Raw genomic sequence first — 17,857 nt, 5'->3', positions numbered from 1 at the left:
ATGGCACTCAGAGTGCTGGTGTTTGATGTGGCTTACGGTACTTGGGATAACAGGACAAACAAGCAGGACCAACACAGCAGTGCTGCCAGAAGGTTTGACACCAAGGAGCTGGGGGAATCCACGGTGGAATAACGGAGAGACGGCACCTATGGAAAAAATACTTTCCCCCTTTGTCTAATAACTCTGCAAAAGCCAATAGACAGTGCAAAGGGACACACTTGGTAATTGAATGGAATCATGCGGCCTTGTGATGACAGGGCATAGAAGTCTATAGGGCAAATTGCTCAACCCTCACAGCCTCTTTCTATATCTAGAGTGGCTCCTCTTCTAGGGGAGACCTGCCAAGGGCATCTAGCAAGGAAATGGCAAACTGATATGGCTTGTTGAAGCAAATACCTCCAATCAAACCTCAACATTTAGGTCAACATTTACATCCATCAGTGCTGTGTGTGTAAATTGTAGTGTTAGTGTAAATATTTAATGAGTAAACTTGAAATACGGACAGAATGGTCTTTCCTCCCCCACCCTGTGCCACATCTGTGCAACATCCAGTGAGGTTGGGAAGCACTTTTATTTAGATTAATCCTTTATTTAGACTTAATATGTATTTTAGGCTTTGGGTAGGAATACAGGACTGGAAAGTAATTCCTAGTGGAACAAGACACAGCTTTCCATTGTTCCCTGGAGTTGTATGCCTCAAAGCTCAGTAAGTGATACTGCCTTAGAGATTAATGTGCAAGGTAATGATTCATTTTTAATAGTGCAGTTCTCCCCTCTGGGCTTGATTTTTAGCTATTTTATGTCTGTCTTCCATGCTGGACCCTAGTACCCTTTGTTTGGCAGGTCATGAGCAAATTGTCTGTAAGGTGCTTGGTCCACGAAAAACAAGAAGGATGTGAAATGCGTATATATATATATATATATATATATATTTGGGAAGGTTTCTTTTTTTACATGTCTTTATGTACCACAACAAACGTTGTGGTTTGTCATTGTAGGTTCTTGTTCTTTCTAACTGCTCAAAGAAACGGTGATAACATCAGTAGACTGCTGGGGAACAACATCATTTGATGTCTGCCACTGGGCTGGTTTTTGTGGAAGGGTACTGTCTAGCTCTCCTGAGGTCCATACAGAAATTCCTACTCATCTCCATGAGGATCAGACCAGTGTTGCTAAATACAGTTTTCTGTGGGTTTTTAAAAAGCCCAGGACCCAGCAGCATTTAATGTGAAGCACAATCAGTGCATGGGCAAGTCTTTTGTTTGTGCTCGCAACTGCAAATCAGACATGTGATGGCTGTGGTAATTACGGGCTGAAATCCAGTTGCCATTAAAGCAAGCATTTTCCACTCAGCTGAAGGTTTCCTGTGTGATCCAACATGAGTCCAGCAGACAGAGTCCCATCCACAAGCCCATTTCATTCATCTCTCTGCCTTTTCTCCTGTGCCACAGCGAAGCCAAGAGTAAGCCACTGGGGCACTGTATGTCTACTAAACAGCTGGATAACTGGGGAGGAGGAGAGGCAGAGGGAGAAGAAGAGGGAGAGGGAAAGAGAGAGGAAGAGGGAAAGGGAGAATGAGAAGGAAAGGAAGAGGACTAGCAGACATAAAATAAAAGTCAGGGCCCAAGCCGTTTCCAGAGAAAGGCTCAGGGCCCTTTCCAGAGATAAAAAAAGAATGAGCTCCTCTCCCAGTGCTACGCCCTTCCTTTCCAACCTCTCCCCTAAATCCAGGTTACCCAATTTCAACATGATTTAGCTCACAGCTGCCACTATGAAATGCTTTGCTCCTGTCACCCTTGTCTGCCCTTCGCTATTTCTTAACCACTCTGTCATATGCTTTACATCGCATGACTTAATCATTTGAGACTTTGGACTCCATTTACATATATAAACACATAAAAAGATACACACCTGCAGTTGCTTTGGCCACCTGGCAACTGCTTGAGCAGTAGTTGCATTCCTGGATCATGACATTTAGCAGGGCAGCAGATGTGACTTACACGAAGTCATTCACAGCTGTTGGCAGCAACTGGTGCCTTTGCTCCCCTTGGACCTTCTCCCAGGAAGATGAGGTACAGCGAGGAAGGCCCAGAGCACCAAATCCACGCATCTCTGCTCCTTTTCATTAAAGCACCTGCATCAGCTCCAGCACGCATCCCAGGAAATTCAACCAGTACTGCAGGAGCAGTGCGAGTCTCCATGCGGGAACTGAGATTCAGCTGCATCCCAGTTGTACGCACAGGTAGCAAAGACAGGGCATGATCCTGAAACCTCACAGCTTGCACTGGGAAAGGAGAATTGGAAGAGTGGGATGAGAGAACAGACACATAATGTCAAACCCCAGTTTCCTTTAAATGATTAGCAAACCTCCCTTTGTCTTCTGTGTATGGTCAAAAGCCTCAACAATGTGGTCTCTATAATCTGAGACAGGCAGTTTTGTCCCTACACATAAGCTGTTGGAGCATTTTATTTCAACTGTAAGCTTATATACAGCTTGACAAAAGTGTCTTACCACCAAGGGCCACCATGAAAGCATCCTGATAGTTAAGCTCAGTCTGCAAATGTCAAAACTTGGCTCCTGTCTTGACATGTTTGACAAATATGGTTCCAGATATTACAGACCCCAACTGAATGTGGATCAGAGGCAAACAAAAATCTATGGATCGCTGTTGCACTGACAAAATCCAGACATTTCTTCCTGAAACAGTTAAGGAAAAGAGAGATGTACTTAACACCGTACTTAGTTTCAAGGCTGCATTAAGTGCTGAGCACTTTCTGATGAGTGATTTTGAGAAGGACATAACTGAGGTTAATAAATGATCAAACATGTTTTTAACAGGTCACATTTCTTGGCATTGTGTGAAAAGCATTGGTAGCTCCTGTGGCAGAAATGAGAGTGCCCACATGTTTTAAGCCAGGCAAATGTTTGAACACTTGAGTCAATGAAAACTCTGGGACAGCACAAGTTTCATTAATAATAATCCAGTGTTTTACCACAGGATACTCTAATTGTTCTTCATGAGGAAGATGTGATCCCAGGGACAGAAAGATTAAGCTTTTAAGAAGCTCAGATTATAACATTCAAAGCTCTACCCTAAATGAATATGAATTGCCTGTTCATCTTGTAGACTTTGATGATAGCAACCAAAACACATGCATGTTGGGCAGCTGGTTTTGGGGACAGACTTCCCCTGGATTGCAGCAAATGGGCAGATAACAACCGATCCCAGTTTAAGGAGTCCCGGTACGTCATCATACTTGGCTCTTACAGTTCAATTTCCATAAGACCCTTGGGAGCTTTGCAACCTGATAATTAAACCTCTTCGCTCTATTGAGAAATAAGCATGTAAGAGCAACACAGCATCTCAGCGTAAGCAATGAAAACTCTAGATGATGGATGCGATTTGGGAAATCCTCTGTATAGATGGCATCAGTCCCTAGTCCCAGGTGACAACTCTCAACTTTACCCAACGTGGTCATCCTTGCCACATGGTAACTGCAGAAGGCACTGAGTGCTTTTGGAAACATCAAATGAAAGCAACAGATATTCCCAAAAGAGATCAAGACTGGCTCAGGGACACCTGGGAAAGGCTTTCTAAATCAATATTCATTCTCTCCACCTAACCCGTAACCACCCCAGCCTTCCCTCTGCACTCTGCTGCTTGCGGGTCAAACACCTTTAGCCAGGAACTGTTCAGGAAAGCTGTCTGGAGTCAGCATGCAACCACACGAGAGACCAGTATGTGGAGTAACTTCTCTCTCTTTGTTTCTCACATTTAGAAAACCTCTCCCTGCCTCATTTCCTCTAACCTCTGTTGGAGAACCAACCATCCCCTCCATGCTGCATCATGAGGTGAGGTGGGTGAATATCCATAGCACAAGTGACAAAGCAGATCAAGCCACTGATCAGCACAATCCCGTCTCACCACGGCCCTAGAAGGCATTTACTCCTGTTCCCTGCAGGTGACATTTGAGAGCAAGTCCCTGGTGGTTGGCTTCTGAGGCAAGGACAGTTGATGTTCTTGTTAGCGGTCTCACCCAACGAGTTACTCCTCTGGCAGGGTTTTATCCTGTGTTGTGTTCTAAGCTAACACCAAGGATTCTTCTGCTCTTCACGTGCAGAGGGTTGTGGCAAAAGCCATGTTACAAAGACAAAGAATTAAAAAAGAAGTATTTGATTGCAGTAGTGCAAATGAAAGGGAACTCAGAGCAAGGCTGTGAAAGTGCTGGGAGCTAGACTGAGGAGAGTTGCAGTGATTCAAGGGCTTGGAAAGAGCTCCCCAGGCATGTGTGGTGCTGTCCAGAGTAGGCTGTGCAGAAAGGAGATATCCCAAAGGAGTGCTTACAAATTGATGGCATAAGAAGATCACCTGGTGTGGGTAACAACTGAAGCTTAGCATCATGGGCAAGGTAATTAACTAATTAGGAAATACAGGATAAACACATGATAGAAACTAGTAGGAGGATACGTGACAGCAAGAAGATTAAACAGATTCAGCCTGGATGAAGGGTGTTCATGGGATTTATTCGAAGGGCTGGGCCAATGGTATCCTCTCCACATGCTGTCACCTGTGTCACCCTGAAGCGAGGGGCCTTCCTGTCAAACCCTCTTTGGAGTCTAGCCTGATGGCTGGGAGAAGTTGGATCAGAAACCTTCTCTGAAGCACTTGGGCAGGAGCAGCTGCCTGCTGGGTGCTGACCATGGGAGCAGCAGACCCTGGAAGTAGCAACTACCAGCAGCACGGTGGCGTGTCAGCACAAAGCACCCGGGCACCTGGCCCTGTTGGCTCACAGTGACAGCAAACATGCCCTTCTGCATTGGGAAGAACTCCAAGGATCAGGTCCCACAGATGAGTGGCTGCTGTCCCCCTGGAGCCGTGCTGTGCACGGAGTGAGGAGGGGAGCAAAGGGAAGCCAGGCAGCAATCAGGGTCTGTCCAGACCAGCGCCGCAGCACTGGGAGCTGAGATGTTTTCCCAGGGCAGGTTAAAGCCGGACAGAAGTCAGCATTAAAGACAGATCCACAGATAAAAAAGCTCAGATTTACATAGATTGACTTCGCCACATCATTCACAAACACACTTTGATCTTGAGTCATCTGTTGCTATAATTACTGAAAGATGGTTGATGCAAACACACTTCCCACTGTAGCTGGGTCACTGGAGCGGGGACTCGCTCGCTCTAGCACTGACCCAAGCCTGTGTTCCCATTCCTCCTTCTGTTCAAACGGCCTCATGCTAGGGTTATCCACCAAGTAACTATTCTTTGGATACCAAGCCTTCTTCACTGGCTAGTCAAGAAGTCAGTTAGCCCTTCACCATGTGCATTAAGCAATTGCCATGGAAGGAGGCTCCAGTATAAGGGGGAGCTGTAGAGAGCTCATCACAGGCAGACAAACTACTCAGCTGTGCCTGGGGGTAGCTCAGGATCAGACAGTTGGGGTGCTTATCTGCGGGTGATCGCTGCACCTTTTGATGTTCCCCTGCTGCTGTTTGGACAAGCCCGTTCAGGAGCTGTTCCAGAGAAGCCGCTCCACTTTACGGTTTTAGCAGAGTAAGGCAGGATCTGATCCTCCATGCAAACACGCCTCCAATAAAACAGGTGCATTTTAGCTTCTGCAGCTCCCTAAATCACCGCCAGACAGGCCAGTGCCCTGTGCCTCCCATGCTCCCTCTGCCTGCCATGGCATTCCTATAGGACAGGCCACAGCTTGCTGTTTTCTTTGCTAAAACTTGCCATTTCCTTTGATGCTGCCTGCAGGCTGCAGAGGATATGCCAATGCGGGAAAGAAATTGCCGCTTTATGGAAAAGGGAGAAGGGAAATCACTGGGTGTAAGGATGACAACAGAAGTCTCTAACCTCTGGGGTACCAGAGAGAAAGGAGGTACTTTAGAAGTTCTGTCTCCCTTGAACTGGCATGCAATCATCAGGGACTCTTCATCAGGGACTGATAGGACAAGGGGTGATGGGTTTAAACTTAAACAGGGGAAGTTCAGGTTAGATCTAAGGAAGAATTCTTTACTGTCAGGGTGGTGAGGCACTGGAACAGGTTGCCCAAAGAAGTGGTGAATGCTCCATCCCTGGCAGTGTTCAAGGCGAAGTTGGACAGAGCCTAGAGCGACATGGTCTAGTGTGAGGCGTCCCTGCCCGTGGCAGGGGGCTGGAACTGGATGATCTTAAGGTCCTTTCCAACCCAAACCATTCTGTGATTCTATGATTCTATGAACCATTACGCCAGGGGCTGGAGTTCAGTCTTAATAAAAGCAGTTGCGGACTCAAAGCATCCTGTTAGAGGAACCAGTATTGTCAGTTTTTTGTCTTGAGATATGGCTGGTGTAGAATAGGCACCGACACAGCCCTGGGAAACAGCCCGCAGTAGGAGAAACCATCTATACAGGCACGGTGGCATGGCCTGCTGAGGGGCAAGTTGTATCTGTGGAGAGTCTGAGACACAGCCCAGCCGCATGTGTCCCTAAAGGCCACCTGAAATAAATGTAGCATCGCTGATTCTGGGCACAGGACAGAATGAGATGCAAACATCTCTGCGTGCAGCAGGGAAGAGACAACACACACTCACACATGGAGCCTTCCTCTAGTAACCACCTTAGTTCTAAAATACTTCCAGCAAAATATTCCTCTCCATCTCGGGCTGGATACCTCTCTGTCTCAGTACAAAGTTTTTTCGCCATCTCCTAAGCATGGTGAAGCCTCGCAGAAAGACTTATACCTGGGATGGGAAAGAGGATTTGTCCTCAGCTGTTTTCTGAGGAGGAGTTTTAATGAGGAGGTTGTCAGGGAGACCAGACCCCTCTGCCTTTCTAGAGTTTGTTGTGTGACAGCCCACCCATTTTGAGTTAGAAATTGCCTCCTCGTTCACTTCTTTTTCCCTCTTGCTGTGCCAGCAGCAGGGTTGACATCAGAGGCATTGAGTCATGAGCAGATGTGACTCTGCCACATTAGCCCCAACGCTGTGCCCTCTGGTCTTTTAAAACCTTCCTAAAGCAGGTCTCTGCTACCCATGGTGAAGGCCAGTTTGCCAGTGTAGTGCATTGCCAGTCAGGAAAGGGGAGGGTTTTGACTGGATTTATCAGTTTTGCGCTTTGCCAGATCAGTGGTTTCCCTTCTCGCCCGTGCAGGTTCACTTGCTCCTATGGCAGTCACAGTCAGATTATGTGTGTTAGCAGTTGCCACGCAGGGATCTCGCTGAAACAAACAATGTAGCAAGTAGCACACAGGAAATGAGAGGAGAAAATATTGATGGGAAGTGTAATTCTGGAGAAGCAGGCCACTTAGGGAAGTTTGTGTCAGGTGCTTTGTTTGGAGGTTCTTTTGCTTATATGTTACCTAATTTCTGAGGCAGGAGAAGAGGGGGAATTCCCCTGTAGAATAAACTGTGTGTTTTTAATAACAAAACTACAGAAGAGGCTCAAATGGGAATACAGGCTTTGGAAAGACCAGGATTTCACAAGCGGAAGATGCATGCTGAAAGTGCGAGGTTAATCCTACAATCTCTAAAAAGAGGAGCCTTTTCCAGGTTTCTTTTGCCTCGGATCAAAATCTGGGTAGCTCTTTCCAGTAAGTCATGGTCCAGAAAACCTCAATACATCTTCGATGTCCTCAAACCTGATCAATGAAGCCTGGTGTATTTGTGATCTCAGCTGGATGGGAGTTCCTCCCCTTCCACCCATGGCTTGAGGGTAGGGGCTCCCTAAATTGTTCTGCTGTTGCAGTCCATCCACCCCAGTGAGGAGGCCAGGGGAACTAAGGGTAGTTGTCAGCAGTCACAAGCCAGAAGGCAGGTATATCAATTGAGCAATGCCATTCACTGTTCCAGCTGCTTGAAATCCAAGTCCCGCTTCGCTCCCACACCACCCAAGGCAGCTCTGCCTGCTAGAAATCAAAACTATTCCTGTAGAAAATCTCAGGATCGAGGTCCTGAGGGAAGGACTCGACATAGCACTGGCCCTTCACTGCTTCCTGCTCCTCTCCCACTTCCTTCTGTAGATCTGCAGCTTTCTTAGGTTATCCTCAGTCCCCTCTGCCTGTTTTCCTCCTCCCACTGTAACAAGACAAGAAGGATCTGTTTCCTGCAGGCCCTCCCTGCTCTCTCTGGAGCCAGCCCTTCCAGCAGAGCAGTTCTCCAGCCCAACCACTCCCTTATCTCCCCAGATCTGTTGCCATGCACAGGAGTCAAGCCCTTGCTCCTGGGACATCAGCTCTTGCTTGTCCTCTGGATAGAAAAGGCAAAAAAAGACATTTTCTACTCCAGCCTTTATCCCTTGAGATGCACAAACACTTCCTCAAGGCAAAATGTTTTCCTGGGGCAGGATGTTGAGACATACGCTGGGCTGGGGACTCACTCCGGGAACGTTTCATGTCATGGTGCGTGTGTGCCCCTGTGGTGGCCAGGACTGGTCATCTCCTCATCAGCCAGCCTCTTGGCTTCCCAGTCACTCTCTGGTGCGGGGTATTCTTCCTTCTCTTCAGGTTTCCTGTTCATAGGCACTGTTCCCCTTCCCTCATCTTACCTCCAAAGACTGTCATTTCCATGAATTTCTTTGTGTTACAGTTTGCTTTTCAGTTGTGTTTAATACTGTCTGAGATCTTAAATGCAGTATGTCATTGCTACCTTTTGACAGACAAATATTTCCACCATTGTCAAAATGAAACACACTGTTATGACAACAAAGCAATTGCATTGCCAAAACAGAAAGTTTATGTTCTTTAGGATTCCCTTTCTCTGGGAAATTGCCAGCTCTGGAGTTTTGCTCCTATCTGACCATGGGAAACGCTAGAAAGTCACTGCTGAATGAAAAGAGGCTCCACAGACTTTAACTTCCATGTTTTCCAGACATCTCCAGTGACTGTTAACACAAATTATTGAATCTAGCTCCATTCCAATTCAACTGCAGGTGCTTTCTGGAAGGAAGGAACATCTGAGAACTCTCATTACCTGAAAATAACACACTATGTGTTAGCATCACCAAACCACTGAGGTATTCCAAACCAAATCTGCCCTCTGGCTCTGCAAGGTTCAGCCTAACCAAAGCTCAAACAGGCCATAACAGCCTGGTTACCTGCTCCTGGGAGCAGGAAAGCAAGTGGAAAAGTACTGCCAAGGCAGACTTCCCGCACCCCCTCATCAAGGGCCGATGACACATGCCCAGTATGCCTGGTATCCTCCATTTCTTAAGCATCCCCTGCACTAGGGAGGGACCTCTTCAAAGTCTGCAATAGATGGATCTGATAAAGTGTGCCCACAGCAACTACAAGGAGTTGGTAGGTCACATGAGGTGTAGCTCAAGATGGTAGCATCAAGAGTTAGGTCACATTTGGTTGATCCATGTAGCACCGCCTCCATTGCAGGAAGGATCAAAGCATCTATAACCAGTTTAAGTAACCTGTACCGTTGTGAAGGGCTGTAAGGAATACTGGGGTTTAGGTCACAAAACAAGCAATTATATGCCAAGAGGAAAGTGCACAAATATTTGCAATGCATTGTTGCTTTTCTTAATTTCCCCTTCATGGTGTGTCAGTTCCAAAGGGTCAATTATGTTTCCAAAAGAGACATGTTTCTGTAATTGTGCTGGGGCTCCGGTTAAACTAAGATGTGCCCAGCACCCTGACACTTGACAATGGGAAATACTGTAGGAATGGGTAAGGTAGGCCATGGGATAACCCCTGGGCATCCTCATGTACTGACTGCCTTGCATTCCATCTGGTGGCTGCTTTGCCTTGAGAAGCCCCGCAGCTTGCTCAGGCTACCAGAGAGCCTCTGTTCCATGCCTGGATCATTTCCCAAAGCCCTCTTTTCATCTAGAGTCCTTTCCCACTTACTTCTGCACAGACTATTTAGCCCATATCTGGCCAGATGTGCACCTGAGGTGCTGGCCTCATCAGATGTGAGTAGTCCTGTTTCTGAAAGGAGTCTTGCTAACTGGGAGAAAGGTGATAAACAGCAACCCACTCTGAAACCCTGTTTACTCATGGCACTGCTCTTGAGGGTTGGGTAACTCTTCAGGCTCTGCTTTGAGGCCTGCTGCTCCAGCCTCTTTTGTAAGGATTTGGGGTTTTTTCTAGAGCTTTCTTGTGATTCCTGAGAATGTTCTGCTGGGAAACAAAGGCAGGAGAAGTGTCTCCCCCCTCTCTCCCCCCTCGCCCCCCACAGGGAGAGCCCTGGTGGCAGGAAGGAAAGGATTAGCAGGTGGCATTCAGAGCTCCCACTCGCAGCCAGCCCTTCCCTACCAATAGGAAGTCCTCCTGCTTTGGAATTTATTTGGAAAGCTTTAAACATACCTACTAATTGCCTTGCATAGACCCATTGATATACAAGGAACACTTTACAGTGTAAATATGCTCCCTTGGGTACACTGACAATTGGATAACAAGACCAAGGTCATACCTCTTGTAGGAAGATAGCTCCTCACCACAGCAGCCTTTGTCTCCAAAGGCCTTGAGTTATTCTTTTGCCTTTGTTCATAGTGAGTGGTGTCTGTGCTGAAAAAATGACGTGAAAATGTGTAACCTTGGTGTCTCTCTGACCAGTTTTCTGTCCCATCTGTAGCACCAGCCAGAGGACTCTGAGGTTCACCCATCCCAGTACATCTTTGTCAGCAGACAGTTAAAATGAGTTCCCACTTCCAACAAAAGCATACCTGGGAGAGTGAAAGGAGTAACTGGCCACTGTAGTTACACAGTCCTTCCCTTTCTGTTGCAGTGCCTACCTCATGGGTGTTGGTGCTGATGCGGGAGCTGGGAGCTGTAGAAGAGTCTCTACGTCATGGTTGTCATGGAACACAACAAACTGTAATGGAGCCGGGTGCCGGGTGGGAGAACATCCATAAACCAGAAGACGTAAGTGATTGATTGTTTATGCAAGATAAATACACACAGAGTTACCTGGAACCAGTCTGAACTTACAAGGGCATGCTGGGGCAGGGGAGGTGTGTGAGTAGGGAAGTGAAAAACTGTCTGCTAGTCACAATGGTTGTATTTCAGAGAAGATGTGTTACTCCAGCAAAGATTCAGGGGAAATGGGATGCCAGGGAGAAAAGTATGGGACTGTTGTCCCAGCCAGCTTCCTCCTTGTGAGCAGTGGCCATGTTTACAACTGTAAAGTATGCACCTCTCTCTGTTGCCCTTTAGCTTTGTCAGCTTTTGGGTCTCTGTGAAGGAATAGTAAAGATGGGAGCAAAGACATTTTACTTCCTTGCCACTCATGGACATAATTCCCTTTCCTTGTCCCTCGGCCAGCCCTGACTGTGACCCAGCTGCACAGACAGATACTGGCTGGCAGAATTGCTTCTTTGACACCCACATCATGATTCAAAGAGATCAGGATCAGGTCTTCAGAGAGGAGAAAACCTACCAGTTAGGGGAAACTGGTCAAAGGAGATAGCAAGGGATGATGTTTTACGCATTTGATAGCATTACTGTAGAGCTCAGGAAACTAATGTCACTCGCATCCAGTCATTTGCAAATAATCAACCTAAAGCAAACCATCCCCAGTTACTTCTCCTTCGGGTGCAGACAACTTCCAGGTCCTGGCTGGGTGGGGGATTTCCTGTCTGCGTTTAGTTTGAACCTCTTCCAAGGCTTGCGGTTTGCCAGGTTATTCGTGCCTTCCATCAACACCTGCAGGATGTATTAACTCAGGTTAATTTTACCACTGGGGAGGTAAGTCCTGACTTCTGCAACTGGCAGAATTCATCCTGGCAGCTGAGGCTCTGTGCTGCTGCCTTTTGTCAGCTCTGAGCCAGAGGGTTTGCTCCATTTTGTTGCACTCAAAATTACCTTGATAGTACAGAAAGGGAAACCAAATAGAAAGGGAGCAACGCAGGCGCATAGCTTCTGAGTTAGCTTTGTTCTTTTGCCAACTGGCTATGCAAAGCCTGGCATTCTTTCTGCAGGCTCTAAAAAGCACTCTTCACCCTCCCAAACAGAAAGTAAAACTCAGGAAATCTTCCCAGTCTGCACATGAAGCTGGTAAATGAAGCTGGATCAGTGATGCATTGTTTCCCGAGCACAGTGAAGGATCCAAAATCTTCCATTTTCCTAAACCCCAGTGAGCTGCCACTACTTAGAAGTACGTGTAGGCAGGGTGTATTCTGCATGAATAGGGAGCCAGCTTAACCCTCTTTTACCCAGCTCCAAACCACACAAGATCAACAAGACCAGCTACAGTAGCCTTCTCTGTGAAGCAAGCAGGCCACAGAAACTTGCTGGCTCTTGCAACTGGCTGCTTCACGGAGCAGAACTAGCCCTTCATCTCAGTCCACTTTCAGCTGAGCAGAATAGATATATTTAGTAGATAGATTTCAAAACCTAGGTTGCGAGGGGCACTTTCCTTAGGAGGAACAAAAATAAACCCAAAGAAAATACTGTCTTGTGCATCAACCTGTAAGCGTATTTTCAACAGGGTGAAAGGAAGACTCATAAAGTCTTTGTTCGGTGTTGAAACAAAACATTTCCTTTTTCAGCATCTAATCGTAGCTATTTTCACCACAAACACATTCAAAAAGGAAAAAATCCAAAGTGTTTCCTTAAAAAGAAATCAGATTATATGAAAACAAAATGAAACAAAAATGAAAAAAATCTCAGTCCCTCCTAGGCCTTGACTCAGCCAAACATATTTACCAAATCCAAGTTACAACCCTTGTTTCCTGAAAATGTATTTTTTTGAGTGTATAAACAATTCACCAGATTAAAATAATATCAGTGCACCCAGCGGTAGTATTTAAATACACTCTTGAGACAGTTTCTTTTCAAGTTTCACACCACAGCGAAGATCTTGATGGTTTCAACAAATATGAAGCCATAGGCTTCTCAGAATGGTGGGAAGTGTGCCTCAGAAGATGTGGGTTTTGCTGGGGATCTCCTGGATATCTCTCCTTCCAGTTCGATACTGAAGAGCAGCCCTCCCTCAGTACAGAGTTTGTGGCATAACAGGGAGGTAGTCCCTATCCTGTTGATGCTAGCTAAGGTCTTGGCTTGGAAGGCTCTTTGAGCACTTGAAGGTATTTCATTTGACCTGCAGCCATGGCAATAAATTTTAATTAGAGTCCCAGTGTCATGGCTTAAACCACGACACCCAGGCAGTTTAAAGGTACAGTCATGGATGTGTGTATCCACAGTCATGCAAACTCCATCTCTGAGGGGCAGCATTTCCATCACATGCCACAAATCCATCTCCGGGACACATCTCAGTCCTGTATCGATAATATGCAGTTGGCAGGAATTCAGACGAGGTGTTTTTTAAGCACCACCTTTTCTTGAGCCCCATTCAAAGCTTCGTGTCAGAATAATGATAACGAAATGATCCTATGAGGCCCCTCTTGTAATGAATTTTGTGATAGGACAGTTTTGAACTGGAAGGCATCAGCGGACAGCACCCTCGATATGCAAGTCAAAGCTGCCACATCTGATTTGCTCTTGCTAAATCCAGAGCAGGCTCAGTTTGGCTAACTTGTGGCTTTTCAGCAGGGTAAGCAAGTGTGTGTGTGTATGTATATACATATATATATATGTATTGTAATATAATATATGTGTAATTGTTGTTTTTTGGAAAACTGTGAAGTCAGGTTTGGGAAAATATACGTTCATTCAAGTTTCCTCTCTGCTACCAGACATGACTCTAAAGTTCTGGTGTTTGGCTGTTCACAACCCTCCCCACAGCAGAGCACAGCCCAGACACAACAAAACTGCTCAGGGTGAAGGCAGAAATCCCACAGACGAGAAGCACACCAGAGCTGCACCTGCCCTGTGTGCCATCATGGTCTTTAAAGCTGCCAAGTCTGCGCCTCCCAGGAGTCTGAGTGCTTTGAGGAAAACAAAAGCCACGATATAGGAAAGGCAAAACTGCTTATTGTACCATTACTCTATACTATTCCATCAGCACAGGCATGCAGGATGTTAGCATGGAGCCAAATTACCTGTAAGTCTTAATTCATTGAACAGAATCACAGCCTGGTTTGGATTGGAAAGGACCTTAAGATCGTCCAATTCCAACCCCCTGCCATGGGCAGGGACACCTCACACTAGACCATGTCACCCAAGGCTCTGTCCAGCCTGGCCTTGAACACTGCCAGGGACGGGACATTCACCACTTCTTCAGGCAACCTGTGCCAGTGCCTCACCACCCTCACAGTGAAGAACTTCTTCCTTAGATCTAACCTGAACTTCCTCTGTTTCAGTTCTGCAGCGGCTGGAAGTTTCTAAAGGAATCCTCCACCCTTTCAGGCTGGGGCACAGATGAGTCAAATTGCAGCTCTGGTGCTGATGTCTATGTGGCATGGAAAGAGTGGCCAGGTGGCTGGGTGTGCTTGGCTCACAGAAGGGCAGCAGGAGTGCCAGAATCTGTCCAAGCAGCACAGGCTTCCCAAGTGCCTTTGTTCACACAAACCAAGCAGCTTCCCCCCACCGATGGCAGCAGGACAAACCCCAGCTCCACACAAAACAAACAGCGGAAGCTGTGATTTGACAGAATACCTTCAGCTGCCAAGATCTCACAGGAGATTGCTCATCGTTTATTCAGTACATAGAGCTTGTCTTTGCCCACTTGGTCCTGTGCCAGGCACACGCAGACACTGGCTGCTGCCCGTTGCTCCGACGTGCTGACTGCCTTCCGTGGTATTACAAGGACCCAACTTGCATGGGGCCAGCTCCTTCCTCCCTAATGTGCCTTCTGCTTTGATCCAGAACACCCTGAACAGACAGGACCTCTCCACCTCTCATCCGGCTGAGGTTCTGGAGGGGCTGGGCGGCAAGGGGCCATGAACAGTCCATGTGAATGACACTGTTGTTAGACCACAACTGCAAGGTGGTCCCCATTTTTCTCCTCTGGCTTTTCAGTCACACCAGAACCCTCTCTCTCTTGAATGCTCTTGTTCTTTGGACAACAAATGGAAAGAAAAAGGATTGAAACTGTTCTGCTCTGTTCTCACCTGTGTCCGAGGGAACTGGCCATAAGGGGCTGCTGTGGAAAGCACACGTGTGGCACAGGCGTGGTTTGAGACCTTCTAAGAGAGAAGCCATCTGAAATGGGCTCCTCCCCCTGGTTCTTTCCTGAGGATTCTAAGGCTTGGGTGTTTCTCCGGGGCCTGGACGGATGCAAGACATACACAGACACCTGGAATTCTGCCTGGGAAACCACAGACAGAGATGCAGGGAGAAACAGAGCACAGGCTTCATGCTGCAAGAGCCCTCTTCCCTCCAAGCTTGCTCCTTCCATCTAGGCAACAGCACAGCCTCCAGCAGGTATGGGTCACTGGCACCATGTGTGAGCACACAGTTGAGGCAGGCCCCTAGATCTTCAGCCAGCTCCTGCACGTTTTTGAATGTCGGGTGCAACAGGCACTTAGGAATGCGTCTTCACCAGCATCTTCCAGGGAAAGGGGTACTGCTTTCCCCTGTGGCAAAAAGGGCTGCATATAAGAAGTGGCTTTGGCAGAAAGCAGGGATCTTCTGTGCAGTTCCTGGTATCACCTTGACTTACAGCTGCTGTCAGTCCTGTCATCTCCTCATAGATGGAAAGATGTGCTGCATCATCAGTCCCGTTGCCCTGACACTTCATTTGAGAGATTCTTCAGCAAAATACAGCAGCAAATCTGCAAGTAATAGATATTTGTAGGTAGGTCATTCCTGAAACAACAGGTACCTGGAAGCAACTGTTTTGACTAATGTCCTGTTGCATACCATGAGGCAGCAGGGCAGAAAGAATAACAGTCGTATTATCTGCTTGATCAGAAGTTGGCACAAACCTCTGATGAGGAGCTGGGAGCATCACCAGGAATATTTGTACAGGAGTTGAAGGCTGAAAAAAACCCCAACTTTATAGCCAGCCACACTGTAAAAGCTGCATTTCAAGGGTAAAAGCAGAAGTGGGGGGAATTTCTCGCTTGGTCTTGTCTGCTGTATGCTGAGGTCAAAGCAGAAGGCTTCCAGAGCAAAGGGCAGACATGACTCAAGTGTATATGAAACTTCACCAGGAAGTTGTCTCAAGTCCCACAGTAATCACATCAGGGCACTTCACCCACTTCACTGGGCCGCCCCACTCAGACACTCGCATGTTCTCTGTGTGCACAGGAGGAGCCCTTGTCTTTAGATGTCTAAAACAGTGATGGGTAGGGGTTGTGCACCCAGCCTGGGAGTGCTCATCTAGAGCATAGCTTGGGATAAAGGGCTCTCTTGGCTGGTGCAGTCAGGACAACCTGTGCTTTAGTCAGGACAACCTTGCTTTAAAAGCAAGCCTGACAAACAGATGTGTATACACACACACAGTGGTTTTGGTGGAAACGCCACCAACACAGCACACAAGTGACGAGGGCAAAGCACAATCTGCCAAGAGCTGGGAAGAGATGCCCGAGGGGCCTCATTTACCCCCATTCCTCTTAGGACACATGTGGGAAATAAGCAGCCACATGGGCTGGAGATCACAGAGAAAAGATGCCTCTACATGTGGTCTTGGATTAGGAATAATTTTGTGAGGGTGGTGAGGCACTGGCACAGGTTGCCTGAAGAAGTGGTGAATGCTCCATCCCTGGCAGTGTTCAAGGCCAGGTTGGACAGAGCCTTGGGCGACATGTTCTAGTGTGAGGCGTCCCTGCCCATGGCAGGGGGTTGGAACTGGATGATCTTAAAGTCCTTTCCAACCCAAACCACTCTATGATTCTGTGATAATGTGTTTCAAATACTGTTGGGAATGAAGGCTTAATCTCCCCAATGAAAGCTCCTAGCCTCTAGATTAAAGGTACTTGTTACCCTTGTTCAACAGAGCAGAAAGCGGAGGACAGAAGCAGCAGTTGCTCCTGGTCCATAGCAGTTGCAGACGTGCTCGCGCTGCCTGGAAGGTGGCAAACCTCCCAGGGATCCATCCCCTCAGCCCCTCAATGGTGCTGTGTCCTGCAGCTCCACATGTGGTTAGAAATCCTTTGCAAAGCAGGTATGTGAGCCCTGCCAAGAAGAGGCCTGACTCACCCGCTACCTGCAGGGAGATTGCTCAGGGTGGAAGCTGGGTGTCAGTTGCCCAACCGTCCCCCCCAGCCTTCCCATTGAAGTGCATAGCGTGCAAGATAAAATCAACTCCAGACAGCTTATGACAAAAAGTGGAGTGTAGGTGTCTGGGAGGTTGAAAATAAAGAATAGAGAAAGTTTGTTCTTATCCAAGCGGATTTCCTGGATCGATGAGTGAGCCTGGCATGTTCCTACTCTACCTTTGTGCATCTGGGTGGGCTGACACAACCTCCATTTTTACTGAGAAGGGAGCAGTTATCTTTCCAAGTACTCTGTTAGAGCCTGCTCTGGCCTGGCCTCTGCTGCACCAGCACCAGCACCAGCCCTTGTGCACCTTCAGGGTCGCTGCGCTGGAGGGAGCATGGGAGAGCTGACCCGTACTCACCCATGGCCGTGGCAGGCAGGAGAAGTGCTTTGCTCATTCACCAGGTGTCCTAACACATGCTGTCTTCTCTAGCAACCCAGGAAAAGTGTTTTTCCCACCAACAAATGTTTAAGAAAACAGAAAAAAAGAAACCCTCCCAAAAAATAAACAACTTTCTGCATTTAAACCTTTCAGGCAGCCTCTTCTGGTTGCCAGTGTTCATGTGAGCATAAACATTGACACATTTTACATTGAAAAATGTGGAAGCGTTAGCATTGGGGTTATTTCCAGGTTTGTTTGTTTTGTTTTGTTTTGTTTTTCCATTTTGTGCTTTAAATCAGCTCAGAAACCTTTAACAAGAACTCTCCAACTTTCCCTGCCACTCACGCCCTGTGTGATCTCAAGCATGTCGACATTTCTGGTCAGATAAAGCTTTTCATTCAACCTGGATGACTTTTTACTAACGACTCCCTGATTTCCTGAG

The sequence above is a fragment of the Strigops habroptila genome, chromosome 3 (genome assembly GCF_004027225.2).
Source record: "Strigops habroptila isolate Jane chromosome 3, bStrHab1.2.pri, whole genome shotgun sequence".
Lineage (NCBI taxonomy): Eukaryota > Metazoa > Chordata > Aves > Psittaciformes > Psittacidae > Strigops > Strigops habroptila.
This window is presented reverse-complemented; position numbering follows the sequence as displayed.